The sequence below is a fragment of the Channa argus genome, unplaced genomic scaffold (genome assembly GCF_033026475.1).
Source record: "Channa argus isolate prfri unplaced genomic scaffold, Channa argus male v1.0 Contig106, whole genome shotgun sequence".
Taxonomy (NCBI): domain Eukaryota; kingdom Metazoa; phylum Chordata; class Actinopteri; order Anabantiformes; family Channidae; genus Channa; species Channa argus.
Window position 1 is genome coordinate 24,369 of NW_027125325.1, and position 26,617 is coordinate 50,985.

The 26,617-nt window shown below is 43.3% G+C and overlaps 36 non-coding genes across 36 annotated transcripts; all 36 read right to left on the reverse strand.

Moving 5' to 3' along the window:
- Window positions 1–111: 111 nt before the first annotated feature.
- Window positions 112–184, reverse strand: trnav-cac (transfer RNA valine (anticodon CAC)). Its single transcript has one exon. It is a non-coding gene; the product is annotated as a tRNA-Val (tRNA).
- Window positions 185–406: 222 nt separating this feature from the next.
- Window positions 407–479, reverse strand: trnav-aac (transfer RNA valine (anticodon AAC)). The gene has a single exon. It is a non-coding gene; the product is annotated as a tRNA-Val (tRNA).
- A 1,020-nt stretch (window positions 480–1,499) lies between these two features.
- Window positions 1,500–1,572, reverse strand: trnav-cac (transfer RNA valine (anticodon CAC)). The gene has a single exon. It is a non-coding gene; the product is annotated as a tRNA-Val (tRNA).
- Window positions 1,573–1,786: 214 nt separating this feature from the next.
- On the reverse strand, window positions 1,787–1,859 carry trnav-cac (transfer RNA valine (anticodon CAC)). The gene has a single exon. It is a non-coding gene; the product is annotated as a tRNA-Val (tRNA).
- A 222-nt stretch (window positions 1,860–2,081) lies between these two features.
- Window positions 2,082–2,154, reverse strand: trnav-aac (transfer RNA valine (anticodon AAC)). Its single transcript has one exon. It is a non-coding gene; the product is annotated as a tRNA-Val (tRNA).
- Window positions 2,155–3,203: 1,049 nt separating this feature from the next.
- Window positions 3,204–3,276, reverse strand: trnav-cac (transfer RNA valine (anticodon CAC)). The gene has a single exon. It is a non-coding gene; the product is annotated as a tRNA-Val (tRNA).
- A 222-nt stretch (window positions 3,277–3,498) lies between these two features.
- Window positions 3,499–3,571, reverse strand: trnav-aac (transfer RNA valine (anticodon AAC)). Its single transcript has one exon. It is a non-coding gene; the product is annotated as a tRNA-Val (tRNA).
- Window positions 3,572–4,593: 1,022 nt separating this feature from the next.
- trnav-cac (transfer RNA valine (anticodon CAC)) lies at window positions 4,594–4,666 on the reverse strand. Its single transcript has one exon. It is a non-coding gene; the product is annotated as a tRNA-Val (tRNA).
- A 222-nt stretch (window positions 4,667–4,888) lies between these two features.
- trnav-aac (transfer RNA valine (anticodon AAC)) lies at window positions 4,889–4,961 on the reverse strand. The gene has a single exon. It is a non-coding gene; the product is annotated as a tRNA-Val (tRNA).
- Window positions 4,962–5,983: 1,022 nt separating this feature from the next.
- Window positions 5,984–6,056, reverse strand: trnav-cac (transfer RNA valine (anticodon CAC)). The gene has a single exon. It is a non-coding gene; the product is annotated as a tRNA-Val (tRNA).
- A 214-nt stretch (window positions 6,057–6,270) lies between these two features.
- On the reverse strand, window positions 6,271–6,343 carry trnav-aac (transfer RNA valine (anticodon AAC)). Its single transcript has one exon. It is a non-coding gene; the product is annotated as a tRNA-Val (tRNA).
- Window positions 6,344–7,385: 1,042 nt separating this feature from the next.
- On the reverse strand, window positions 7,386–7,458 carry trnav-cac (transfer RNA valine (anticodon CAC)). The gene has a single exon. It is a non-coding gene; the product is annotated as a tRNA-Val (tRNA).
- A 222-nt stretch (window positions 7,459–7,680) lies between these two features.
- trnav-aac (transfer RNA valine (anticodon AAC)) lies at window positions 7,681–7,753 on the reverse strand. The gene has a single exon. It is a non-coding gene; the product is annotated as a tRNA-Val (tRNA).
- Window positions 7,754–8,802: 1,049 nt separating this feature from the next.
- trnav-cac (transfer RNA valine (anticodon CAC)) lies at window positions 8,803–8,875 on the reverse strand. The gene has a single exon. It is a non-coding gene; the product is annotated as a tRNA-Val (tRNA).
- A 222-nt stretch (window positions 8,876–9,097) lies between these two features.
- Window positions 9,098–9,170, reverse strand: trnav-aac (transfer RNA valine (anticodon AAC)). The gene has a single exon. It is a non-coding gene; the product is annotated as a tRNA-Val (tRNA).
- A 1,022-nt stretch (window positions 9,171–10,192) lies between these two features.
- On the reverse strand, window positions 10,193–10,265 carry trnav-cac (transfer RNA valine (anticodon CAC)). Its single transcript has one exon. It is a non-coding gene; the product is annotated as a tRNA-Val (tRNA).
- A 222-nt stretch (window positions 10,266–10,487) lies between these two features.
- trnav-aac (transfer RNA valine (anticodon AAC)) lies at window positions 10,488–10,560 on the reverse strand. The gene has a single exon. It is a non-coding gene; the product is annotated as a tRNA-Val (tRNA).
- A 1,316-nt stretch (window positions 10,561–11,876) lies between these two features.
- Window positions 11,877–11,949, reverse strand: trnav-cac (transfer RNA valine (anticodon CAC)). The gene has a single exon. It is a non-coding gene; the product is annotated as a tRNA-Val (tRNA).
- A 1,059-nt stretch (window positions 11,950–13,008) lies between these two features.
- On the reverse strand, window positions 13,009–13,081 carry trnav-cac (transfer RNA valine (anticodon CAC)). The gene has a single exon. It is a non-coding gene; the product is annotated as a tRNA-Val (tRNA).
- A 222-nt stretch (window positions 13,082–13,303) lies between these two features.
- Window positions 13,304–13,376, reverse strand: trnav-aac (transfer RNA valine (anticodon AAC)). The gene has a single exon. It is a non-coding gene; the product is annotated as a tRNA-Val (tRNA).
- Window positions 13,377–14,398: 1,022 nt separating this feature from the next.
- Window positions 14,399–14,471, reverse strand: trnav-cac (transfer RNA valine (anticodon CAC)). The gene has a single exon. It is a non-coding gene; the product is annotated as a tRNA-Val (tRNA).
- Window positions 14,472–14,693: 222 nt separating this feature from the next.
- trnav-aac (transfer RNA valine (anticodon AAC)) lies at window positions 14,694–14,766 on the reverse strand. The gene has a single exon. It is a non-coding gene; the product is annotated as a tRNA-Val (tRNA).
- A 1,015-nt stretch (window positions 14,767–15,781) lies between these two features.
- trnav-cac (transfer RNA valine (anticodon CAC)) lies at window positions 15,782–15,854 on the reverse strand. The gene has a single exon. It is a non-coding gene; the product is annotated as a tRNA-Val (tRNA).
- Window positions 15,855–16,076: 222 nt separating this feature from the next.
- trnav-aac (transfer RNA valine (anticodon AAC)) lies at window positions 16,077–16,149 on the reverse strand. Its single transcript has one exon. It is a non-coding gene; the product is annotated as a tRNA-Val (tRNA).
- Window positions 16,150–17,198: 1,049 nt separating this feature from the next.
- trnav-cac (transfer RNA valine (anticodon CAC)) lies at window positions 17,199–17,271 on the reverse strand. The gene has a single exon. It is a non-coding gene; the product is annotated as a tRNA-Val (tRNA).
- A 222-nt stretch (window positions 17,272–17,493) lies between these two features.
- trnav-aac (transfer RNA valine (anticodon AAC)) lies at window positions 17,494–17,566 on the reverse strand. The gene has a single exon. It is a non-coding gene; the product is annotated as a tRNA-Val (tRNA).
- Window positions 17,567–18,598: 1,032 nt separating this feature from the next.
- trnav-cac (transfer RNA valine (anticodon CAC)) lies at window positions 18,599–18,671 on the reverse strand. Its single transcript has one exon. It is a non-coding gene; the product is annotated as a tRNA-Val (tRNA).
- Window positions 18,672–18,893: 222 nt separating this feature from the next.
- On the reverse strand, window positions 18,894–18,966 carry trnav-aac (transfer RNA valine (anticodon AAC)). The gene has a single exon. It is a non-coding gene; the product is annotated as a tRNA-Val (tRNA).
- A 1,049-nt stretch (window positions 18,967–20,015) lies between these two features.
- On the reverse strand, window positions 20,016–20,088 carry trnav-cac (transfer RNA valine (anticodon CAC)). The gene has a single exon. It is a non-coding gene; the product is annotated as a tRNA-Val (tRNA).
- Window positions 20,089–20,310: 222 nt separating this feature from the next.
- trnav-aac (transfer RNA valine (anticodon AAC)) lies at window positions 20,311–20,383 on the reverse strand. Its single transcript has one exon. It is a non-coding gene; the product is annotated as a tRNA-Val (tRNA).
- Window positions 20,384–21,405: 1,022 nt separating this feature from the next.
- On the reverse strand, window positions 21,406–21,478 carry trnav-cac (transfer RNA valine (anticodon CAC)). The gene has a single exon. It is a non-coding gene; the product is annotated as a tRNA-Val (tRNA).
- A 222-nt stretch (window positions 21,479–21,700) lies between these two features.
- On the reverse strand, window positions 21,701–21,773 carry trnav-aac (transfer RNA valine (anticodon AAC)). Its single transcript has one exon. It is a non-coding gene; the product is annotated as a tRNA-Val (tRNA).
- A 1,022-nt stretch (window positions 21,774–22,795) lies between these two features.
- Window positions 22,796–22,868, reverse strand: trnav-cac (transfer RNA valine (anticodon CAC)). The gene has a single exon. It is a non-coding gene; the product is annotated as a tRNA-Val (tRNA).
- Window positions 22,869–23,082: 214 nt separating this feature from the next.
- On the reverse strand, window positions 23,083–23,155 carry trnav-aac (transfer RNA valine (anticodon AAC)). Its single transcript has one exon. It is a non-coding gene; the product is annotated as a tRNA-Val (tRNA).
- A 1,042-nt stretch (window positions 23,156–24,197) lies between these two features.
- Window positions 24,198–24,270, reverse strand: trnav-aac (transfer RNA valine (anticodon AAC)). Its single transcript has one exon. It is a non-coding gene; the product is annotated as a tRNA-Val (tRNA).
- Window positions 24,271–25,616: 1,346 nt separating this feature from the next.
- On the reverse strand, window positions 25,617–25,689 carry trnav-aac (transfer RNA valine (anticodon AAC)). The gene has a single exon. It is a non-coding gene; the product is annotated as a tRNA-Val (tRNA).
- Between the last annotated feature and the right edge of the window lie 928 nt (window positions 25,690–26,617).

Consider the following 26,617-nt stretch of genomic DNA (forward strand, 5'->3'; position numbering starts at 1 on the left):
TTGTGCCATTCTGTGATTTCAGGTTGTTTTACTGAGCAAGCATTCGTAAGAACTTAGTCAACCCACTGACACAGCTTGAGTGTGCATGTCATCTTAAAATAACAACAATAGTGTTTCTGCCTGGTTTCAAACCAGGGACCTTTCGCGTGTGTGGCGAACGTGATAACCGCTACACCACAGAAACCGGCCACTTTGACAAACTTCTTCAGAGCGTAGCTTCCCAGCAAAGTGAATAAAACAGTCGCGGAAGATTACTCCTAAGGGGCTTTGGGATGACAAGATCTTTATGGAACTTTGTAGTACTAAAACCAAAAGTGTTGCCTTTCTCATTGTTAGAACTGAGACAACCCCTTTTACAAGACACTCCAACCAGGCTGACTGTGCAGATAATAATGGACAGCAACAGTGTTTCTGCCTGGTTTCGAACCAGGGACCTTTAGCGTGTTAGGCGAATGTGATAACCACTACACTACAGAAACTGGCCACGTAGGGTGGCACTTTCAGAGGGTAGCATCTAACCACAAAGCGACACATCATCATGCAAGGTCGACTCTAAGGGGCTTTCAAACCTCCTAGTGCACAATAGGTACTTTCTCAGCTTAATGGGGACCATGCTCATATGTAGAGGCTGATCGGTCCAACGCTATGCCAGTGCAGTGTGGAGAGGAGATTGAGACTCTTGTAATTGACATCCTAGGGCTGCTGCTGCAAGTGCAGCTATTTATCGTGGTCGTGGTCGGCTTGTCCAAACAAAGGCTGTTTAGAAATTGGTTCTTAACTTTCTTCAGTAGTCTCGCATAACCCTTTTTCGACATGCTGTTTGCCATATCGCGTGCACCAAGAATAGGGAATGCAATGCAGGAAAGGGACTCCTCAACAGATAGTCAAAACTGAAATTGAACGACGACTATTGCAACTTTAGCTAGTAATCATTCCACTGCAATTGCACTTTATACATGCCGGACATTCAAATGCAGTATACTGTTTACATGCTGCTTTTTTTGCACCTTTGGCACACTTGACTGTACTGTACTGTAAAATAGTATACAATAGGTTTACTGGTCGGCACTGTCTTAGGTTTTGTGTCCTGTCCTGTGTTATTTTGTGTTGTCCATCTACACTGTCTGTCATTACTGTTTTTCATCTGCACTGTTTGCACTAGGTTGAACTCGATGCACTTTACATAGCTTGTGTTGTTTTGTAGCACCTTGGTTCTGGAGGAACGTTATCTCGTTTCTACTGTGTACTGTACCACTGTGTATAATAGAAATGACAATAAAAGCCACTTGACTTGACTTGACTTAATCGTCCGCTCTGTCAAAGACACACAGCCTTTATTCAGCGACTACCCTGGCGTAATCTTTTGTTTTTTTGTCTCTTTTGTCTATTTGTGCCATTCTGTGATTTCAGGTTGTTTTACTGAGCAAGCATTCGTAAGAACTTAGTCAACCCACTGACACAGCTTGAGTGTGCATGTCATCTTAAAATAACAACAAGAGTGTTTCTGCCTGGTTTCGAACCAGGGACCTTTCGCGTGTGAGGCAAACGTGATAACCGCTACACCACAGAAACCGGCCACTTTGACAAACTTCTTCAGAGCGTAGCTTCCCAGCAAAGTGAATAAAACAGTCGCGGAAGATTACTCCTAAGGGGCTTTGGGATGAGAATATCTTTATGGAACTTTGTAGTACTAAAACCAGAAGTGTTGCCTTTCTCATTGTTAGAACTGAGACAACCCCTTTTACAAGACACTCCAACCAGGCTGACTGTGCACTGACAGCAACAGTGTTTCTGCCTGGTTTCGAACCAGGGACCTTTCGCGTGTGAGGCGAACGTGATAACCGCTACACCACAGAAACCGGCCACTTTGACAAACTTCTTCAGAGCGTAGCTTCCCAGCAAAGTGAATAAAACAGTCACGGAAGATTACTCCTAAAGGGCTTTGGGATGAGAAGATCTTTATGGAACTTTGTAGTACTAAAACCAAAAGTGTTGCCTTTCTCATTGTTAGAACTGAGACAACACCTTTTACAAGACACTCTAACCAGGCTGACTGTGCAGATAATAATGGACAGCAACAGTGTTTCTGCCTGGTTTCGAACCAGGGACCGTTCACATGTTAGGCGAATGTGATAACCACTACACTACAGAACCTGGCCACGCAGGGCGTCACTTTCAGAGGGTAGCATCTAACCACAAAGCGACACATCATCATGCAAGGTCGACTCTAAGGGGCTTTCAAACCTCCTAGTGCACAATAGGTACTTTCTCAGCTTAATGGGGACCATGCTCATATGTAGAGGCTGATCGGTCCAACGCTATGCCAGTGCAGTGTGGAGAGGAGATTGAAGCTCTTGTAATTGACATCCTAGGGCTTCTTCTGCAAGCGCAGCTATTTATCATGGGAAAAAGTCTCAATTTCGATTAATAGTATGTGGTCGGCTTGTCCAAACTAAGGCTGTTTAGAAATTGGTTCTTAACTTTCTTCAGTAGTCTCGCATAACCCTTTTTCGACATGCTGTTTGCCATATCGCGTGCACCAAGAATAGGGCATGCAATGCAGGAAAGGGACTCCTCAACAGATAGTCAACACTGAAATTGAACGACGACTATTGCAACTTTAGCCAGTAATCATTCCACTGCAATTGCACTTTATACATGCCGGACATTCAAATGCAGTATACTGTTTACATGCTGCTTTTTTTGCACCTTTGGCACACTTGACTGTACTGTACTGTAAAATAGTATACAATAGGTTTACTGGTCGGCACTGTCTTAGGTTTTGTGTCCTGTCCTGTGTTATTTTGTGTTGTCCATCTACACTGTCTGTCATTACTGTTTTTCATCTGCACTGTTTGCACTAGGTTGAACTCGATGCACTTTACATAGCTTGTGTTGTTTTGTAGCACCTTGGTTCTGGAGGAACGTTATCTCGTTTCTACTGTGTACTGTGTACCACTGTGTATAATAGAAATGACAATAAAAGCCACTTGACTTGACTTGACTTTATCGTCCGCTCTGTCAAAGACACACAGCCTTTATTCAGCGACTACCCTGGCGTAATCTTTTGTTTTTTTGTCTCTTTTGTCTATTTGTGCCATTCTGTGATTTCAGGTTGTTTTACTGAGCAAGCATTCGTAAGAACTTAGTCAACCCACTGACACAGCTTGAGTGTGCATGTCATCTTAAAATAACAACAAGAGTGTTTCTGCCTGGTTTCGAACCAGGGACCTTTCGCGTGTGAGGCGAACGTGATAACCGCTACACCACAGAAACCGGCCACCTTGACAAACTTCTTAAGAGCGTAGCTTCCCAGCAAAGTGAATAAAACAGTCGCGGAAGATTACTCCTAAGGGGCTTTGGGATGACAAGATCTTTATGGAACTTTGTAGTACTAAAACCAAAAGTGTTGCCTTTCTCATTGTTAGAACTGAGACAACCCCTTTTACAAGACACTCCAACCAGGCTGACTGTGCAGATAATAATGGACAGCAACAGTGTTTCTGCCTGGTTTCGAACCAGGGACCTTTCGCGTGTTAGGCGAATGTGATAACCACTACACTACAGAAACTGGCCACGTAGAGTGGCACTTTCAGAGGGTAGCATCTAACCACAAAGCGACACATCATCATGCAAGGTCGACTCTAAGGGGCTTTCAAACCTCCTAGTGCACAATAGGTACTTTCTCAGCTTAATGGGGACCATGCTCATATGTAGAGGCTGATCGGTCCAACGCTATGCCAGTGCAGTGTGGAGAGGAGATTGAAGCTCTTGTAATTGACATCCTAGGGCTGCTGCTGCAAGTGCAGCTATTTATCGTGGTCGTGGTCGGCTTGTCCAAACAAAGGCTGTTTAGAAATTGGTTCTTAACTTTCTTCAGTAGTCTCGCATAACCCTTTTTCGACATGCTGTTTGCCATATCGCGTGCACCAAGAATAGGGAATGCAATGCAGGAAAGGGACTCCTCAACAGATAGTCAAAACTGAAATTGAACGACGACTATTGCAACTTTAGCCAGTAATCATTCCACTGCAATTGAACTGTATACATGCCGGACATTCAAATGCACTATACTGTTTACATGCTGCTTTTTTTGTACCTTTGGCACACTTGACTGTACTGTACTGTAAAATAGTACACAATAGGTTTACTGGTCGGCACTGTCTTAGGTTTTGTGTCCTGTCCTGTGTTATTTTGTGTTGTCCATCTACACTGTCTGTCATTACTGTTTTTCATCTGCACTGTTTGCACTAGGTTGAACTCGATGCACTTTACATAGCTTGTGTTGTTTTGTAGCACCTTGGTTCTGGAGGAACGTTATCTCGTTTCTACTGTGTACTGTGTACCACTGTGTATAATAGAAATGACAATAAAAGCCACTTGAATTGACTTGACTTAATCGTCCGCTCTGTCAAAGACACACAGCCTTTATTCAGCGACTACCCTGGCGTAATCTTTTGTTTTTTTGTCTCTTTTGTCTATTTGTGCCATTCTGTGATTTCAGGTTGTTTTACTGAGCAAGCATTCGTAAGAACTTAGTCAACCCACTGACACAGCTTGAGTGTGCATGTCATCTTAAAATAACAACAATAGTGTTTCTGCCTGGTTTCAAACCAGGGACCTTTCGCGTGTGTGGCGAACGTGATAACCGCTACACCACAGAAACCGGCCACTTTGACAAACTTCTTCAGAGCGTAGCTTCCCAGCAAAGTGAATAAAACAGTCGCGGAAGATTACTCCTAAGGGGCTTTGGGATGACAAGATCTTTATGGAACTTTGTAGTACTAAAACCAAAAGTGTTGCCTTTCTCATTGTTAGAACTGAGACAACCCCTTTTACAAGACACTCCAACCAGGCTGACTGTGCAGATAATAATGGACAGCAACAGTGTTTCTGCCTGGTTTCGAACCAGGGACCTTTAGCGTGTTAGGCGAATGTGATAACCACTACACTACAGAAACTGGCCACGTAGGGTGGCACTTTCAGAGGGTAGCATCTAACCACAAAGCGACACATCATCATGCAAGGTCGACTCTAAGGGGCTTTCAAACCTCCTAGTGCACAATAGGTACTTTCTCAGCTTAATGGGGACCATGCTCATATGTAGAGGCTGATCGGTCCAACGCTATGCCAGTGCAGTGTGGAGAGGAGATTGAGACTCTTGTAATTGACATCCTAGGGCTGCTGCTGCAAGTGCAGCTATTTATCGTGGTCGTGGTCGGCTTGTCCAAACAAAGGCTGTTTAGAAATTGGTTCTTAACTTTCTTCAGTAGTCTCGCATAACCCTTTTTCGACATGCTGTTTGCCATATCGCGTGCACCAAGAATAGGGAATGCAATGCAGGAAAGGGACTCCTCAACAGATAGTCAAAACTGAAATTGAACGACGACTATTGCAACTTTAGCTAGTAATCATTCCACTGCAATTGCACTTTATACATGCCGGACATTCAAATGCAGTATACTGTTTACATGCTGCTTTTTTTGCACCTTTGGCACACTTGACTGTACTGTACTGTAAAATAGTATACAATAGGTTTACTGGTCGGCACTGTCTTAGGTTTTGTGTCCTGTCCTGTGTTATTTTGTGTTGTCCATCTACACTGTCTGTCATTACTGTTTTTCATCTGCACTGTTTGCACTAGGTTGAACTCGATGCACTTTACATAGCTTGTGTTGTTTTGTAGCACCTTGGTTCTGGAGGAACGTTATCTCGTTTCTACTGTGTACTGTGTACCACTGTGTATAATAGAAATGACAATAAAAGCCACTTGACTTGACTTGACTTAATCGTCCGCTCTGTCAAAGACACACAGCCTTTATTCAGCGACTACCCTGGCGTAATCTTTTGTTTTTTTGTCTCTTTTGTCTATTTGTGCCATTCTGTGATTTCAGGTTGTTTTACTGAGCAAGCATTCGTAAGAACTTAGTCAACCCACTGACACAGCTTGAGTGTGCATGTCATCTTAAAATAACAACAAGAGTGTTTCTGCCTGGTTTCGAACCAGGGACCTTTCGCGTGTGAGGCAAACGTGATAACCGCTACACCACAGAAACCGGCCACTTTGACAAACTTCTTCAGAGCGTAGCTTCCCAGCAAAGTGAATAAAACAGTCGCGGAAGATTACTCCTAAGGGGCTTTGGGATGAGAATATCTTTATGGAACTTTGTAGTACTAAAACCAGAAGTGTTGCCTTTCTCATTGTTAGAACTGAGACAACCCCTTTTACAAGACACTCCAACCAGGCTGACTGTGCACTGACAGCAACAGTGTTTCTGCCTGGTTTCGAACCAGGGACCTTTCGCGTGTTAGGCGAATGTGATAACCACTACACTACAGAAACTGGCCACGTAGGGTGTCAATTCCAGAGGCTAGCATCTAACCACAAAGCAACACATCATCATGCAAGGTCGACTCTAAGGGGCTTTCAAACCTCCTAGTGCACATTAGGTACTTTCTCAGCTTAATGGGGACCATGCTCATATGTAGAGGCTGATCGGTCCAACGCTATGCCAGTGCAGTGTGGAGAGGAGATTGAAGCTCTTGTAATTGACATCCTAGGGCTGCTTCTGCAAGCGCAGCTATTTATCATGGGAGAAAGTCTCAATTTCGATTAATAGTATGTGGTCGGCTTGTCCAAACTAAGGCTGTTTAGAAATTGGTTCTTAACTTTCTTCAGTAGTCTCGCATAACCCTTTTTCGACATGCTGTTTGCCATATCGCGTGCACCAAGAATAGGGCATGCAATGCAGGAAAGGGACTCCTCAACAGATAGTCAACACTGAAATTGAACGACGACTATTGCAACTTTAGCCAGTAATCATTCCACTGCAATTGCACTTTATACATGCCGGACATTCAAATGCAGTATACTGTTTACATGCTGCTTTTTTTGCACCTTTGGCACACTTGACTGTACTGTACTGTAAAATAGTATACAATAGGTTTACTGGTCGGCACTGTCTTAGGTTTTGTGTCCTGTCCTGTGTTATTTTGTGTTGTCCATCTACACTGTCTGTCATTACTGTTTTTCATCTGCACTGTTTGCACTAGGTTAAACTCGATGCACTTTACATAGCTTGTGTTGTTTTGTAGCACCTTGGTTCTGGAGGAACGTTATCTCGTTTCTACTGTGTACCACTGTGTATAATAGAAATGACAATAAAAGCCACTTGACTTGACTTGACTTAATCGTCCGCTCTGTCAAAGACACACAGCCTTTATTCAGCGACTACCCTGGCGTAATCTTTTGTTTTTTTGTCTCTTTTGTCTATTTGTGCCATTCTGTGATTTCAGGTTGTTTTACTGAGCAAGCATTCGTAAGAACTTAGTCAACCCACTGACACAGCTTGAGTGTGCATGTCATCTTAAAATAACAACAAGAGTGTTTCTGCCTGGTTTCGAACCAGGGACCTTTCGCGTGTGAGGCGAACGTGATAACCGCTACACCACAGAAACCGGCCACTTTGACAAACTTCTTCAGAGCGTAGCTTCCCAGCAAAGTGAATAAAACAGTCACGGAAGATTACTCCTAAGGGGCTTTGGGATGAGAAGATCTTTATGGAACTTTGTAGTACTAAAACCAAAAGTGTTGCCTTTCTCATTGTTAGAACTGAGACAACACCTTTTACAAGACACTCTAACCAGGCTGACTGTGCAGATAATAATGGACAGCAACAGTGTTTCTGCCTGGTTTCGAACCAGGGACCGTTCGCATGTTAGGCGAATGTGATAACCACTACACTACAGAACCTGGCCACGCAGGGCGTCACTTTCAGAGGGTAGCATCTAACCACAAAGCGACACATCATCATGCAAGGTCGACTCTAAGGGGCTTTCAAACCTCCTAGTGCACAATAGGTACTTTCTCAGCTTAATGGGGACCATGCTCATATGTAGAGGCTGATCGGTCCAACGCTATGCCAGTGCAGTGTGGAGAGGAGATTGAAGCTCTTGTAATTGACATCCTAGGGCTTCTTCTGCAAGCGCAGCTATTTATCATGGGAAAAAGTCTCAATTTCGATTAATAGTATGTGGTCGGCTTGTCCAAACTAAGGCTGTTTAGAAATTGGTTCTTAACTTTCTTCAGTAGTCTCGCATAACCCTTTTTCGACATGCTGTTTGCCATATCGCGTGCACCAAGAATAGGGCATGCAATGCAGGAAAGGGACTCCTCAACAGATAGTCAACACTGAAATTGAACGACGACTATTGCAACTTTAGCCAGTAATCATTCCACTGCAATTGCACTTTATACATGCCGGACATTCAAATGCAGTATACTGTTTACATGCTGCTTTTTTTGCACCTTTGGCACACTTGACTGTACTGTACTGTAAAATAGTATACAATAGGTTTACTGGTCGGCACTGTCTTAGGTTTTGTGTCCTGTCCTGTGTTATTTTGTGTTGTCCATCTACACTGTCTGTCATTACTGTTTTTCATCTGCACTGTTTGCACTAGGTTGAACTCGATGCACTTTACATAGCTTGTGTTGTTTTGTAGCACCTTGGTTCTGGAGGAACGTTATCTCGTTTCTACTGTGTACTGTGTACCACTGTGTATAATAGAAATGACAATAAAAGCCACTTGACTTGACTTGACTTTATCGTCCGCTCTGTCAAAGACACACAGCCTTTATTCAGCGACTACCCTGGCGTAATCTTTTGTTTTTTTGTCTCTTTTGTCTATTTGTGCCATTCTGTGATTTCAGGTTGTTTTACTGAGCAAGCATTCGTAAGAACTTAGTCAACCCACTGACACAGCTTGAGTGTGCATGTCATCTTAAAATAACAACAAGAGTGTTTCTGCCTGGTTTCGAACCAGGGACCTTTCGCGTGTGAGGCGAACGTGATAACCGCTACACCACAGAAACCGGCCACCTTGACAAACTTCTTAAGAGCGTAGCTTCCCAGCAAAGTGAATAAAACAGTCGCGGAAGATTACTCCTAAGGGGCTTTGGGATGACAAGATCTTTATGGAACTTTGTAGTACTAAAACCAAAAGTGTTGCCTTTCTCATTGTTAGAACTGAGACAACCCCTTTTACAAGACACTCCAACCAGGCTGACTGTGCAGATAATAATGGACAGCAACAGTGTTTCTGCCTGGTTTCGAACCAGGGACCTTTCGCGTGTTAGGCGAATGTGATAACCACTACACTACAGAAACTGGCCACGTAGAGTGGCACTTTCAGAGGGTAGCATCTAACCACAAAGCGACACATCATCATGCAAGGTCGACTCTAAGGGGCTTTCAAACCTCCTAGTGCACAATAGGTACTTTCTCAGCTTAATGGGGACCATGCTCATATGTAGAGGCTGATCGGTCCAACGCTATGCCAGTGCAGTGTGGAGAGGAGATTGAAGCTCTTGTAATTGACATCCTAGGGCTGCTGCTGCAAGTGCAGCTATTTATCGTGGTCGTGGTCGGCTTGTCCAAACAAAGGCTGTTTAGAAATTGGTTCTTAACTTTCTTCAGTAGTCTCGCATAACCCTTTTTCGACATGCTGTTTGCCATATCGCGTGCACCAAGAATAGGGAATGCAATGCAGGAAAGGGACTCCTCAACAGATAGTCAAAACTGAAATTGAACGACGACTATTGCAACTTTAGCCAGTAATCATTCCACTGCAATTGAACTGTATACATGCCGGACATTCAAATGCACTATACTGTTTACATGCTGCTTTTTTTGTACCTTTGGCACACTTGACTGTACTGTACTGTAAAATAGTACACAATAGGTTTACTGGTCGGCACTGTCTTAGGTTTTGTGTCCTGTCCTGTGTTATTTTGTGTTGTCCATCTACACTGTCTGTCATTACTGTTTTTCATCTGCACTGTTTGCACTAGGTTGAACTCGATGCACTTTACATAGCTTGTGTTGTTTTGTAGCACCTTGGTTCTGGAGGAACGTTATCTCGTTTCTACTGTGTACTGTGTACCACTGTGTATAATAGAAATGACAATAAAAGCCACTTGAATTGACTTGACTTAATCGTCCGCTCTGTCAAAGACACACAGCCTTTATTCAGCGACTACCCTGGCGTAATCTTTTGTTTTTTTGTCTCTTTTGTCTATTTGTGCCATTCTGTGATTTCAGGTTGTTTTACTGAGCAAGCATTCGTAAGAACTTAGTCAACCCACTGACACAGCTTGAGTGTGCATGTCATCTTAAAATAACAACAATAGTGTTTCTGCCTGGTTTCAAACCAGGGACCTTTCGCGTGTGTGGCGAACGTGATAACCGCTACACCACAGAAACCGGCCACTTTGACAAACTTCTTCAGAGCGTAGCTTCCCAGCAAAGTGAATAAAACAGTCGCGGAAGATTACTCCTAAGGGGCTTTGGGATGACAAGATCTTTATGGAACTTTGTAGTACTAAAACCAAAAGTGTTGCCTTTCTCATTGTTAGAACTGAGACAACCCCTTTTACAAGACACTCCAACCAGGCTGACTGTGCAGATAATAATGGACAGCAACAGTGTTTCTGCCTGGTTTCGAACCAGGGACCTTTCGCGTGTTAGGCGAATGTGATAACCACTACACTACAGAAACTGGCCACGTAGGGTGGCACTTTCAGAGGGTAGCATCTAACCACAAAGCGACACATCATCATGCAAGGTCGACTCTAAGGGGCTTTCAAACCTCCTAGTGCACAATAGGTACTTTCTCAGCTTAATGGGGACCATGCTCATATGTAGAGGCTGATCGGTCCAACGCTATGCCAGTGCAGTGTGGAGAGGAGATTGAGACTCTTGTAATTGACATCCTAGGGCTGCTGCTGCAAGTGCAGCTATTTATCGTGGTCGTGGTCGGCTTGTCCAAACAAAGGCTGTTTAGAAATTGGTTCTTAACTTTCTTCAGTAGTCTCGCATAACCCTTTTTCGACATGCTGTTTGCCATATCGCGTGCACCAAGAATAGGGAATGCAATGCAGGAAAGGGACTCCTCAACAGATAGTCAAAACTGAAATTGAACGACGACTATTGCAACTTTAGCTAGTAATCATTCCACTGCAATTGCACTTTATACATGCCGGACATTCAAATGCAGTATACTGTTTACATGCTGCTTTTTTTGCACCTTTGGCACACTTGACTGTACTGTACTGTAAAATAGTATACAATAGGTTTACTGGTCGGCACTGTCTTAGGTTTTGTGTCCTGTCCTGTGTTATTTTGTGTTGTCCATCTACACTGTCTGTCATTACTGTTTTTCATCTGCACTGTTTGCACTAGGTTGAACTCGATGCACTTTACATAGCTTGTGTTGTTTTGTAGCACCTTGGTTCTGGAGGAACGTTATCTCGTTTCTACTGTGTACTGTGTACCACTGTGTATAATAGAAATGACAATAAAAGCCACTTGACTTGACTTGACTTAATCGTCCGCTCTGTCAAAGACACACAGCCTTTATTCAGCGACTACCCTGGCGTAATCTTTTGTTTTTTTGTCTCTTTTGTCTATTTGTGCCATTCTGTGATTTCAGGTTGTTTTACTGAGCAAGCATTCGTAAGAACTTAGTCAACCCACTGACACAGCTTGAGTGTGCATGTCATCTTAAAATAACAACAAGAGTGTTTCTGCCTGGTTTCGAACCTGGGACCTTTCGCGTGTGAGGCAACGTGATAACCGCTACACCACAGAAACCGGCCACTTTGACAAACTTCTTCAGAGCGTAGCTTCCCAGCAAAGTGAATAAAACAGTCACGGAAGATTACTCCTAAGGGGCTTTGGGATGAGAAGATCTTTATGGAACTTTGTAGTACTAAAACCAAAAGTGTTGCCTTTCTCATTGTTAGAACTGAGACAACCCCTTTTACAAGACACTCCAACCAGGCTGACTGTGCAGATAATAATAGACAGCAACCGTGTTTCTGCCTGGTTTCGAACCAGGGACCTTTCGCGTGTGAGGCAAACGTGATAACCGCTACACCACAGAAACCGGCCACGTAGGGTGTCAATTCCAGAGGGTAGCATCTAACCACAAAGCGACACATCATCATGCAAGGTCGACTCTAAGGGGCTTTCAAACCTCCTAGTGCACAATAGGTACTTTCTCAGCTTAATGGGGACCATGCTCATATGTAGAGGCTGATCAGTCCAACGCTATGCCAGTGCAGTGTGGAGAGGAGATTGAAGCTCTTGTAATTGACATCCTAGGGCTGCTGCTGCAAGTGCAGCTATTTATCATGGGAGAAATTCTCTATTTCGATTAATAGTATGTGGTCGGCTTGTCCAAACTAAGGCTGTTTAGAAATTGGTTCTTAACTTTCTTCAGTAGTCTCGCATAACCCTTTTTCGACATGCTGTTTGCCATATCGCGTGCACCAAGAATAGGGAATGCAATGCAGGAAAGGGACTCCTCAACAGATAGTCAAAACTGAAATTGAACGACGACTATTGCAACTTTAGCCAGTAATCATTCCACTGCAATTGCACTGTATACATGCCGGACATTCAAATGCACTATACTGTTTACATGCTGCTTTTTTTGTACCTTTGGCACACTTGACTGTACTGTACTGTAAAATAGTATACAATAGGTTTACTGGTCGGCACTATCTTAGGTTTTTTGTCCTGTCCTGTGTTATTTTGTGTTGTCCGTCTACACTGTCTGTCTGTACTGTTTTTCATCTGCACTGTTTACACTAGGTTGAACTCGATGCACTTTACATAGTTTGTGTTGTTTTGTAGCACCTTGGTTCTGGAGGAACGTTATCTCGTTTCTACTGTGTACTGTGTACCACTGTGTATAGTAGAAATGACAATAAAAGCCACTTGACTTGACTTGACTTGACTTGACTTAATCGTGCGCTCTGTCAAAAACACACAGCCTTTATTCAGCGACTACCCTGGCGTAATCTTTTGTTTTTTTGTCTCTTTTGTCTATTTGTACCATTCTGTGATTTCAGTTTGTTTTACTGAGCAAGCATTCGTAAGAAATTGGTCAACCCACTGACACAGCTTGAGAGTGCATGTCATCTTAAAATAACAACAATAGTGTTTCTGCCTGGTTTCGAACCAGGGACCTTTCGCGTGTGAGGCGAACGTGATAACCGCTACACCACAGAAACCGGCCACTTTCACAAACTTCTTCAGAGCGTAGCTTCCCAGCAAAGTGAATAAAACAGTCGCGGAAGATTACTTCTAAGGGGCTTTGGGATGACAAGATCTTTATGGAACTTTGTAGTACTAAAACCAAAAGTGTTGCCTTTCGCATTGTTAGAACTGAGACAACCCCTTTTACAAGACACTCCAACCAGGCTGACTGTGCAGATAATAATGGACAGCAACAGTGTTTCTGCCTGGTTTCGAACCAGTGACCTTTCGCGTGTTAGGCGAATGTGATAACCACTACACTACAGAAACTGGCCACGTAGAGTGGCACTTTCAGAGGGTAGCATCTAACCACAAAGCGACACATCATCATGCAAGGTCGACTCTAAGGGGCTTTCAAACCTCCTAGTGCACAATAGGTACTTTCTCAGCTTAATGGGGACCATGCTCATATGTAGAGGCTGATCGGTCCAACGCTATGCCAGTGCAGTGTGGAGAGGAGATTGAAGCTCTTGTAATTGACATCCTAGGGCTGCTGCTGCAAGTGCAGCTATTTATCGTGGTCGTGGTCGGCTTGTCCAAACAAAGGCTGTTTAGAAATTGGTTCTTAACTTTCTTCAGTAGTCTCGCATAACCCTTTTTCGACATGCTGTTTGCCATATCGCGTGCACCAAGAATAGGGAATGCAATGCAGGAAAGGGACTCCTCAACAGATAGTCAAAACTGAAATTGAACGACGACTATTGCAACTTTAGCCAGTAATCATTCCACTGCAATTGAACTGTATACATGCCGGACATTCAAATGCACTATACTGTTTACATGCTGCTTTTTTTGTACCTTTGGCACACTTGACTGTACTGTACTGTAAAATAGTACACAATAGGTTTACTGGTCGGCACTGTCTTAGGTTTTGTGTCCTGTCCTGTGTTATTTTGTGTTGTCCATCTACACTGTCTGTCATTACTGTTTTTCATCTGCACTGTTTGCACTAGGTTGAACTCGATGCACTTTACATAGCTTGTGTTGTTTTGTAGCACCTTGGTTCTGGAGGAACGTTATCTCGTTTCTACTGTGTACTGTGTACCACTGTGTATAATAGAAATGACAATAAAAGCCACTTGAATTGACTTGACTTAATCGTCCGCTCTGTCAAAGACACACAGCCTTTATTCAGCGACTACCCTGGCGTAATCTTTTGTTTTTTTGTCTCTTTTGTCTATTTGTGCCATTCTGTGATTTCAGGTTGTTTTACTGAGCAAGCATTCGTAAGAACTTAGTCAACCCACTGACACAGCTTGAGTGTGCATGTCATCTTAAAATAACAACAAGAGTGTTTCTGCCTGGTTTCAAACCAGGGACCTTTCGCGTGTGTGGCGAACGTGATAACCGCTACACCACAGAAACCGGCCACTTTGACAAACTTCTTCAGAGCGTAGCTTCCCAGCAAAGTGAATAAAACAGTCGCGGAAGATTACTCCTAAGGGGCTTTGGGATGACAAGATCTTTATGGAACTTTGTAGTACTAAAACCAAAAGTGTTGCCTTTCTCATTGTTAGAACTGAGACAACCCCTTTTACAAGACACTCCAACCAGGCTGACTGTGCAGATAATAATGGACAGCAACAGTGTTTCTGCCTGGTTTCGAACCAGGGACCTTTCGCGTGTTAGGCGAATGTGATAACCACTACACTACAGGAACTGGCCACGTAGGGTGGCACTTTCAGAGGGTAGCATCTAACCACAAAGCGACACATCATCATGCAAGGTCGACTCTAAGGGGCTTTCAAACCTCCTAGTGCACAATAGGTACTTTCTCAGCTTAATGGGGACCATGCTCATATGTAGAGGCTGATCGGTCCAACGCTATGCCAGTGCAGTGTGGAGAGGAGATTGAGACTCTTGTAATTGACATCCTAGGGCTGCTGCTGCAAGTGCAGCTATTTATCGTGGTCGTGGTCGGCTTGTCCAAACAAAGGCTGTTTAGAAATTGGTTCTTAACTTTCTTCAGTAGTCTCGCATAACCCTTTTTCGACATGCTGTTTGCCATATCGCGTGCACCAAGAATAGGGAATGCAATGCAGGAAAGGGACTCCTCAACAGATAGTCAAAACTGAAATTGAACGACGACTATTGCAACTTTAGCTAGTAATCATTCCACTGCAATTGCACTTTATACATGCCGGACATTCAAATGCAGTATACTGTTTACATGCTGCTTTTTTTGCACCTTTGGCACACTTGACTGTACTGTACTGTAAAATAGTATACAATAGGTTTACTGGTCGGCACTGTCTTAGGTTTTGTGTCCTGTCCTGTGTTATTTTGTGTTGTCCATCTACACTGTCTGTCATTACTGTTTTTCATCTGCACTGTTTGCACTAGGTTGAACTCGATGCACTTTACATAGCTTGTGTTGTTTTGTAGCACCTTGGTTCTGGAGGAACGTTATCTCGTTTCTACTGTGTACCACTGTGTATAATAGAAATGACAATAAAAGCCACTTGACTTGACTTGACTTAATCGTCCGCTCTGTCAAAGACACACAGCCTTTATTCAGCGACTACCCTGGCGTAATCTTTTGTTTTTTTGTCTCTTTTGTCTATTTGTGCCATTCTGTGATTTCAGGTTGTTTTACTGAGCAAGCATTCGTAAGAACTTAGTCAACCCACTGACACAGCTTGAGTGTGCATGTCATCTTAAAATAACAACAAGAGTGTTTCTGCCTGGTTTCGAACCAGGGACCTTTCGCGTGTGAGGCGAACGTGATAACCGCTACACCACAGAAACCGGCCACTTTGACAAACTTCTTCAGAGCGTAGCTTCCCAGCAAAGTGAATAAAACAGTCACGGAAGATTACTCCTAAGGGGCTTTGGGATGAGAAGATCTTTATGGAACTTTGTAGTACTTAAACCAAAAGTGTTGCCTTTCTCATTGTTAGAACTGAGACAACACCTTTTACAAGACACTCTAACCAGGCTGACTGTGCAGATAATAATGGACAGCAACAGTGTTTCTGCCTGGTTTCGAACCAGGGACCGTTCGCATGTTAGGCGAATGTGATAACCACTACACTACAGAACCTGGCCACGCAGGGCGTCACTTTCAGAGGGTAGCATCTAACCACAAAGCGACACATCATCATGCAAGGTCGACTCTAAGGGGCTTTCAAACCTCCTAGTGCACAATAGGTACTTTCTCAGCTTAATGGGGACCATGCTCATATGTAGAGGCTGATCGGTCCAACGCTATGCCAGTGCAGTGTGGAGAGGAGATTGAAGCTCTTGTAATTGACATCCTAGGGCTTCTTCTGCAAGCGCAGCTATTTATCATGGGAAAAAGTCTCAATTTCGATTAATAGTATGTGGTCGGCTTGTCCAAACTAAGGCTGTTTAGAAATTGGTTCTTAACTTTCTTCAGTAGTCTCGCATAACCCTTTTTCGACATGCTGTTTGCCATATCGCGTGCACCAAGAATAGGGCATGCAATGCAGGAAAGGGACTCCTCAACAGATAGTCAACACTGAAATTGAACGACGACTATTGCAACTTTAGCCAGTAATCATTCCACTGCAATTGCACTTTATACATGCCGGACATTCAAATGCAGTATACTGTTTACATGCTGCTTTTTTTGCACCTTTGGCACACTTGACTGTACTGTACTGTAAAATAGTATACAATAGGTTTACTGGTCGGCACTGTCTTAGGTTTTGTGTCCTGTCCTGTGTTATTTTGTGTTGTCCATCTACACTGTCTGTCATTACTGTTTTTCATCTGCACTGTTTGCACTAGGTTGAACTCGATGCACTTTACATAGCTTGTGTTGTTTTGTAGCACCTTGGTTCTGGAGGAACGTTATCTCGTTTCTACTGTGTACTGTGTACCACTGTGTATAATAGAAATGACAATAAAAGCCACTTGACTTGACTTGACTTTATCGTCCGCTCTGTCAAAGACACACAGCCTTTATTCAGCGACTACCCTGGCGTAATCTTTTGTTTTTTTGTCTCTTTTGTCTATTTGTGCCATTCTGTGATTTCAGGTTGTTTTACTGAGCAAGCATTCGTAAGAACTTAGTCAACCCACTGACACAGCTTGAGTGTGCATGTCATCTTAAAATAACAACAAGAGTGTTTCTGCCTGGTTTCGAACCAGGGACCTTTCGCGTGTGAGGCGAACGTGATAACCGCTACACCACAGAAACCGGCCACCTTGACAAACTTCTTAAGAGCGTAGCTTCCCAGCAAAGTGAATAAAACAGTCGCGGAAGATTACTCCTAAGGGGCTTTGGGATGACAAGATCTTTATGGAACTTTGTAGTACTAAAACCAAAAGTGTTGCCTTTCTCATTGTTAGAACTGAGACAACCCCTTTTACAAGACACTCCAACCAGGCTGACTGTGCAGATAATAATGGACAGCAACAGTGTTTCTGCCTGGTTTCGAACCAGGGACCTTTCGCGTGTTAGGCGAATGTGATAACCACTACACTACAGAAACTGGCCACGTAGAGTGGCACTTTCAGAGGGTATCATCTAACCACAAAGCGACACATCATCATGCAAGGTCGACTCTAAGGGGCTTTCAAACCTCCTAGTGCACAATAGGTACTTTCTCAGCTTAATGGGGACCATGCTCATATGTAGAGGCTGATCGGTCCAACGCTATGCCAGTGCAGTGTGGAGAGGAGATTGAAGCTCTTGTAATTGACATCCTAGGGCTGCTGCTGCAAGTGCAGCTATTTATCGTGGTCGTGGTCGGCTTGTCCAAACAAAGGCTGTTTAGAAATTGGTTCTTAACTTTCTTCAGTAGTCTCGCATAACCCTTTTTCGACATGCTGTTTGCCATATCGCGTGCACCAAGAATAGGGAATGCAATGCAGGAAAGGGACTCCTCAACAGATAGTCAAAACTGAAATTGAACGACGACTATTCCAACTTTAGCCAGTAATCATTCCACTGCAATTGAACTGTATACATGCCGGACATTCAAATGCACTATACTGTTTACATGCTGCTTTTTTTGTACCTTTGGCACACTTGACTGTACTGTACTGTAAAATAGTATACAATAGGTTTACTGGTCGGCACTATCTTAGGTTTTTTGTCCTGTCCTGTGTTATTTTGTGTTGTCCGTCTACACTGTCTGTCTGTACTGTTTTTCATCTGCACTGTTTACACTAGGTTGAACTCGATGCACTTTACATAGTTTGTGCTGTTTTGTAGCACCTTGGTTCTGGAGGAACGTTATCTCGTTTCTACTGTGTACTGTGTACCACTGTGTATAGTAGAAATGACAATAAAAGCCACTTGACTTGACTTGACTTGACTTGACTTAATCGTCCGCTCTGTCAAAGACACACAGCCTTTATTCAGCGACTACCCTGGCGTAATCTTTTGTTTTTTTGTCTCTTTTGTCTATTTGTGCCATTCTGTGATTTCAGGTTGTTTTACTGAGCAAGCATTCGTAAGAACTTAGTCAACCCACTGACACAACTTGAGTGTGCATGTCATCTTAAAATAACAACAAGAGTGTTTCTGCCTGGTTTCGAACCAGGGACCTTTCGCGTGTGAGGCGAACGTGATAACCGCTACACCACAGAAACCGGCCACTTTGACAAACTTCTTCAGAGCGTAGCTTCCCAGCAAAGTGAATAAAACAGTCACGGAAGATTACTCCTAAAGGGCTTTGGGATGAGAAGATCTTTATGGAACTTTGTAGTACTAAAACCAAAAGTGTTGCCTTTCTCATTGTTAGAACTGAGACAACACCTTTTACAAGACACTCTAACCAGGCTGACTGTGCAGATAATAATGGACAGCAACAGTGTTTCTGCCTGGTTTCGAACCAGGGACCGTTCACATGTTAGGCGAATGTGATAACCACTACACTACAGAACCTGGCCACGCAGGGCGTCACTTTCAGAGGGTAGCATCTAACCACAAAGCGACACATCATCATGCAAGGTCGACTCTAAGGGGCTTTCAAACCTCCTAGTGCACAATAGGTACTTTCTCAGCTTAATGGGGACCATGCTCATATGTAGAGGCTGATCGGTCCAACGCTATGCCAGTGCAGTGTGGAGAGGAGATTGAAGCTCTTGTAATTGACATCCTAGGGCTTCTTCTGCAAGCGCAGCTATTTATCATGGGAAAAAGTCTCAATTTCGATTAATAGTATGTGGTCGTTTTGTCCAAACTAAGGCTGTTTAGAAATTGGTTCTTAACTTTCTTCAGTAGTCTCGCATAACCCTTTTTCGACATGCTGTTTGCCATATCGCGTGCACCAAGAATAGGGCATGCAATGCAGGAAAGGGACTCCTCAACAGATAGTCAACACTGAAATTGAACGACGACTATTGCAACTTTAGCCAGTAATCATTCCACTGCAATTGCACTTTATACATGCCGGACATTCAAATGCAGTATACTGTTTACATGCTGCTTTTTTTGCACCTTTGGCACACTTGACTGTACTGTACTGTAAAATAGTATACAATAGGTTTACTGGTCGGCACTGTCTTAGGTTTTGTGTCCTGTCCTGTGTTATTTTGTGTTGTCCATCTACACTGTCTGTCATTACTGTTTTTCATCTGCACTGTTTGCACTAGGTTGAACTCGATGCACTTTACATAGCTTGTGTTGTTTTGTAGCACCTTGGTTCTGGAGGAACGTTATCTCGTTTCTACTGTGTACTGTGTACCACTGTGTATAATAGAAATGACAATAAAAGCCACTTGACTTGACTTGACTTTATCGTCCGCTCTGTCAAAGACACACAGCCTTTATTCAGCGACTACCCTGGCGTAATCTTTTGTTTTTTTGTCTCTTTTGTCTATTTGTGCCATTCTGTGATTTCAGGTTGTTTTACTGAGCAAGCATTCGTAAGAACTTAGTCAACCCACTGACACAGCTTGAGTGTGCATGTCATCTTAAAATAACAACAAGAGTGTTTCTGCCTGGTTTCGAACCAGGGACCTTTCGCGTGTGAGGCGAACGTGATAACCGCTACACCACAGAAACCGGCCACCTTGACAAACTTCTTAAGAGCGTAGCTTCCCAGCAAAGTGAATAAAACAGTCGCGGAAGATTACTCCTAAGGGGCTTTGGGATGACAAGATCTTTATGGAACTTTGTAGTACTAAAACCAAAAGTGTTGCCTTTCTCATTGTTAGAACTGAGACAACCCCTTTTACAAGACACTCCAACCAGGCTGACTGTGCAGATAATAATGGACAGCAACAGTGTTTCTGCCTGGTTTCGAACCAGGGACCTTTCGCGTGTTAGGCGAATGTGATAACCACTACACTACAGAAACTGGCCACGTAGAGTGGCACTTTCAGAGGGTAGCATCTAACCACAAAGCGACACATCATCATGCAAGGTCGACTCTAAGGGGCTTTCAAACCTCCTAGTGCACAATAGGTACTTTCTCAGCTTAATGGGGACCATGCTCATATGTAGAGGCTGATCGGTCCAACGCTATGCCAGTGCAGTGTGGAGAGGAGATTGAAGCTCTTGTAATTGACATCCTAGGGCTGCTGCTGCAAGTGCAGCTATTTATCGTGGTCGTGGTCGGCTTGTCCAAACAAAGGCTGTTTAGAAATTGGTTCTTAACTTTCTTCAGTAGTCTCGCATAACCCTTTTTCGACATGCTGTTTGCCATATCGCGTGCACCAAGAATAGGGAATGCAATGCAGGAAAGGGACTCCTCAACAGATAGTCAAAACTGAAATTGAACGACGACTATTGCAACTTTAGCCAGTAATCATTCCACTGCAATTGAACTGTATACATGCCGGACATTCAAATGCACTATACTGTTTACATGCTGCTTTTTTTGTACCTTTGGCACACTTGACTGTACTGTACTGTAAAATAGTACACAATAGGTTTACTGGTCGGCACTGTCTTAGGTTTTGTGTCCTGTCCTGTGTTATTTTGTGTTGTCCATCTACACTGTCTGTCATTACTGTTTTTCATCTGCACTGTTTGCACTAGGTTGAACTCGATGCACTTTACATAGCTTGTGTTGTTTTGTAGCACCTTGGTTCTGGAGGAACGTTATCTCGTTTCTACTGTGTACTGTGTACCACTGTGTATAATAGAAATGACAATAAAAGCCACTTGAATTGACTTGACTTAATCGTCCGCTCTGTCAAAGACACACAGCCTTTATTCAGCGACTACCCTGGCGTAATCTTTTGTTTTTTTGTCTCTTTTGTCTATTTGTGCCATTCTGTGATTTCAGGTTGTTTTACTGAGCAAGCATTCGTAAGAACTTAGTCAACCCACTGACACAGCTTGAGTGTGCATGTCATCTTAAAATAACAACAATAGTGTTTCTGCCTGGTTTCAAACCAGGGACCTTTCGCGTGTGTGGCGAACGTGATAACCGCTACACCACAGAAACCGGCCACTTTGACAAACTTCTTCAGAGCGTAGCTTCCCAGCAAAGTGAATAAAACAGTCGCAGAAGATTACTCCTAAGGGGCTTTGGGATGACAAGATCTTTATGGAACTTTGTAGTACTAAAACCAAAAGTGTTGCCTTTCTCATTGTTAGAACTGAGACAACCCCTTTTACAAGACACTCCAACCAGGCTGACTGTGCAGATAATAATGGACAGCAACAGTGTTTCTGCCTGGTTTCGAACCAGGGACCTTTAGCGTGTTAGGCGAATGTGATAACCACTACACTACAGAAACTGGCCACGTAGGGTGGCACTTTCAGAGGGTAGCATCTAACCACAAAGCGACACATCATCATGCAAGGTCGACTCTAAGGGGCTTTCAAACCTCCTAGTGCACAATAGGTACTTTCTCAGCTTAATGGGGACCATGCTCATATGTAGAGGCTGATCGGTCCAACGCTATGCCAGTGCAGTGTGGAGAGGAGATTGAGACTCTTGTAATTGACATCCTAGGGCTGCTGCTGCAAGTGCAGCTATTTATCGTGGTCGTGGTCGGCTTGTCCAAACAAAGGCTGTTTAGAAATTGGTTCTTAACTTTCTTCAGTAGTCTCGCATAACCCTTTTTCGACATGCTGTTTGCCATATCGCGTGCACCAAGAATAGGGAATGCAATGCAGGAAAGGGACTCCTCAACAGATAGTCAAAACTGAAATTGAACGACGACTATTGCAACTTTAGCTAGTAATCATTCCACTGCAATTGCACTTTATACATGCCGGACATTCAAATGCAGTATACTGTTTACATGCTGCTTTTTTTGCACCTTTGGCACACTTGACTGTACTGTACTGTAAAATAGTATACAATAGGTTTACTGGTCGGCACTGTCTTAGGTTTTGTGTCCTGTCCTGTGTTATTTTGTGTTGTCCATCTACACTGTCTGTCATTACTGTTTTTCATCTGCACTGTTTGCACTAGGTTGAACTCGATGCACTTTACATAGCTTGTGTTGTTTTGTAGCACCTTGGTTCTGGAGGAACGTTATCTCGTTTCTACTGTGTACTGTGTACCACTGTGTATAATAGAAATGACAATAAAAGCCACTTGACTTGACTTGACTTAATCGTCCGCTCTGTCAAAGACACACAGCCTTTATTCAGCGACTACCCTGGCGTAATCTTTTGTTTTTTTGTCTCTTTTGTCTATTTGTGCCATTCTGTGATTTCAGGTTGTTTTACTGAGCAAGCATTCGTAAGAACTTAGTCAACCCACTGACACAGCTTGAGTGTGCATGTCATCTTAAAATAACAACAAGAGTGTTTCTGCCTGGTTTCGAACCAGGGACCTTTCGCGTGTGAGGCAAACGTGATAACCGCTACACCACAGAAACCGGCCACTTTGACAAACTTCTTCAGAGCGTAGCTTCCCAGCAAAGTGAATAAAACAGTCGCGGAAGATTACTCCTAAGGGGCTTTGGGATGAGAATATCTTTATGGAACTTTGTAGTACTAAAACCAGAAGTGTTGCCTTTCTCATTGTTAGAACTGAGACAACCCCTTTTACAAGACACTCCAACCAGGCTGACTGTGCACTGACAGCAACAGTGTTTCTGCCTGGTTTCGAACCAGGGACCTTTCGCGTGTTAGGCGAATGTGATAACCACTACACTACAGAAACTGGCCACGTAGGGTGTCAATTCCAGAGGCTAGCATCTAACCACAAAGCAACACATCATCATGCAAGGTCGACTCTAAGGGGCTTTCAAACCTCCTAGTGCACATTAGGTACTTTCTCAGCTTAATGGGGACCATGCTCATATGTAGAGGCTGATCGGTCCAACGCTATGCCAGTGCAGTGTGGAGAGGAGATTGAAGCTCTTGTAATTGACATCCTAGGGCTGCTTCTGCAAGCGCAGCTATTTATCATGGGAGAAAGTCTCAATTTCGATTAATAGTATGTGGTCGGCTTGTCCAAACTAAGGCTGTTTAGAAATTGGTTCTTAACTTTCTTCAGTAGTCTCGCATAACCCTTTTTCGACATGCTGTTTGCCATATCGCGTGCACCAAGAATAGGGCATGCAATGCAGGAAAGGGACTCCTCAACAGATAGTCAACACTGAAATTGAACGACGACTATTGCAACTTTAGCCAGTAATCATTCCACTGCAATTGCACTTTATACATGCCGGACATTCAAATGCAGTATACTGTTTACATGCTGCTTTTTTTGCACCTTTGGCACACTTGACTGTACTGTACTGTAAAATAGTATACAATAGGTTTACTGGTCGGCACTGTCTTAGGTTTTGTGTCCTGTCCTGTGTTATTTTGTGTTGTCCATCTACACTGTCTGTCATTACTGTTTTTCATCTGCACTGTTTGCACTAGGTTAAACTCGATGCACTTTACATAGCTTGTGTTGTTTTGTAGCACCTTGGTTCTGGAGGAACGTTATCTCGTTTCTACTGTGTACCACTGTGTATAATAGAAATGACAATAAAAGCCACTTGACTTGACTTGACTTAATCGTCCGCTCTGTCAAAGACACACAGCCTTTATTCAGCGACTACCCTGGCGTAATCTTTTGTTTTTTTGTCTCTTTTGTCTATTTGTGCCATTCTGTGATTTCAGGTTGTTTTACTGAGCAAGCATTCGTAAGAACTTAGTCAACCCACTGACACAGCTTGAGTGTGCATGTCATCTTAAAATAACAACAAGAGTGTTTCTGCCTGGTTTCGAAACAGGGACCTTTCACGTGTTAGGCGAATGTGATAACCACTACACTACAGAAACTGGCCACGTAGGGTGTCAATTCCAGAGGGTAGTATCTAACCACAAAGCGACACATCATCATGCAAGGTCGACTCTAAGGGGCTTTCAAACCTCCTAGTGCACAATAGGTACTTTCTCAGCTTAATGGGGACCATGCTCATATGTAGAGGCTGATCGGTCCAACGCTATGCCAGTGCAGTGTGGAGAGGAGATTGAAGCTCTTGTAATTGACATCCTAGGGCTGCTTCTGCAAGCGCAGCTATTTATCATGGGAGAAAGTCTCAATTTCGATTAATAGTATGTGGTCGGCTTGTCCAAACTAAGGCTGTTTAGAAATTGGTTCTTAACTTTCTTCAGTAGTCTCGCATAACCCTTTTTCGACATGCTGTTTGCCATATCGCGTGCACCAAGAATAGGGAATGTAATGCAGGAAAGGGACTCTTCAACAGATAGTCAAAACTGAAATTGAACGACGACTATTGCAACTTTAGCCAGTAATCATTCCACTGCAATTGCACTGTATACATGCCGGACATTCAAATGCACTATACTGTTTACATGCTGCTTTTTTTGTACCTTTGGCACACTTGACTGTACTGTACTGTAAAATAGTATACAATAGGTTTACTGGTTGGCACTATCTTAGGTTTTTTGTCCTGTCCTGTGTTATTTTGTGTTGTCCGTCTACACTGTCTGTCTGTACTGTTTTTCATCTGCACTGTTTACACTAGGTTGAACTCGATGCACTTTACATAGTTTGTGTTGTTTTGTAGCACCTTGGTTCTGGAGGAACGTTATCTCGTTTCTACTGTGTACTGTGTACCACTGTGTATAGTAGAAATGACAATAAAAGCCACTTGACTTGACTTGACCTGACTTGACTTAATCGTCCGCTCTGTCAAAGACACACAGCCTTTATTCAGCGACTACCCTGGCGTAATCTTTTGTTTTTTTGTCTCTTTTGTCTATTTGTGCCATTCTGTGATTTCAGGTTGTTTTACTGAGCAAGCATTCGTAAGAACTTAGTCAACCCACTGACACAGCTTGAGTGTGCATGTCATCTTAAAATAACAACAATAGTGTTTCTGCCTGGTTTCGAACAAGGGACCTTTCGCGTGTGAGGCAAACGTGATAACCGCTACACCAAAGAAACCGGCCACTTTGACAAACTTCTTCAGAGCGTAGCTTCCCAGCAAAGTGAATAAAACAGTCGCGGAAGATTACTTCTAAGGGGCTTTGGGATGACAAGATCTTTATGGAACTTTGTAGTACTAAAACCAAAAGTGTTGCCTTTCGCATTGTTAGAACTGAGACAACCCCTTTTACAAGACACTCCAACCAGGCTGACGGTGCACTGACAGCAACAGTGTTTCTGCCTGGTTTCGAACCAGGGACATTTCGCATGTTAGGCGAATGTGATAACCACTACACTACAGAAACTGGCCACGTAGGGTGTCAATTCCAGAGGGTAGCATCTAACCACAAAGTGACACATCATCATGCAAGGTCGACTCTAAGGGGCTTTCAAACCTCCTAGTGCACATTAGGTACTTTCTCAGCTTAATGGGGACCATGCTCATATGTAGAGGCTGATCGGTCCAACGCTATGCCAGTGCAGTGTGGAGAGGAGATTGAAGCTCTTGTAATTGACATCCTAGGGCTGCTTCTGCAAGCGCAGCTATTTATCATGGGAGAAAGTCTCAATTTCGATTAATAGTATGTGGTCGGCTTGTCCAAACTAAGGCTGTTTAGAAATTGGTTCTTAACTTTCTTCAGTAGTCTCGCATAACCCTTTTTCGACATGCTGTTTGCCATATCGCGTGCACCAAGAATAGGGCATGCAATGCAGGAAAGGGACTCCTCAACAGATAGTCAACACTGAAATTGAACGACGACTATTGCAACTTTAGCCAGTAATCATTCCACTGCAATTGAACTGTATACATGCCGGACATTCAAATGCACTATACTGTTTACATGCTGCTTTTTTTGTAACTTTGGCACACTTGACTGTACTGTACTGTAAAATAGTATACAATAGGTTTACTGGTCGGCACTATCTTAGGTTTTTTGTCCTGTCCTGTGTTATTTTGTGTTGTCCGTCTACACTGTCTGTCTGTACTGTTTTTCATCTGCACTGTTTACACTAGGTTGAACTCGATGCACTTTACATAGTTTGTGTTGTTTTGTAGCACCTTGGTTCTGGAGGAACGTTATCTCGTTTCTACTGTGTACTGTGTACCACTGTGTATAGTAGAAATGACAATAAAAGCCACTTGACTTGACTTGACTTGACTTGACTTAATCGTCCGCTCTGTCAAAGACACACAGCCTTTATTCAGCGACTACCCTGGCGTAATCTTTTGTT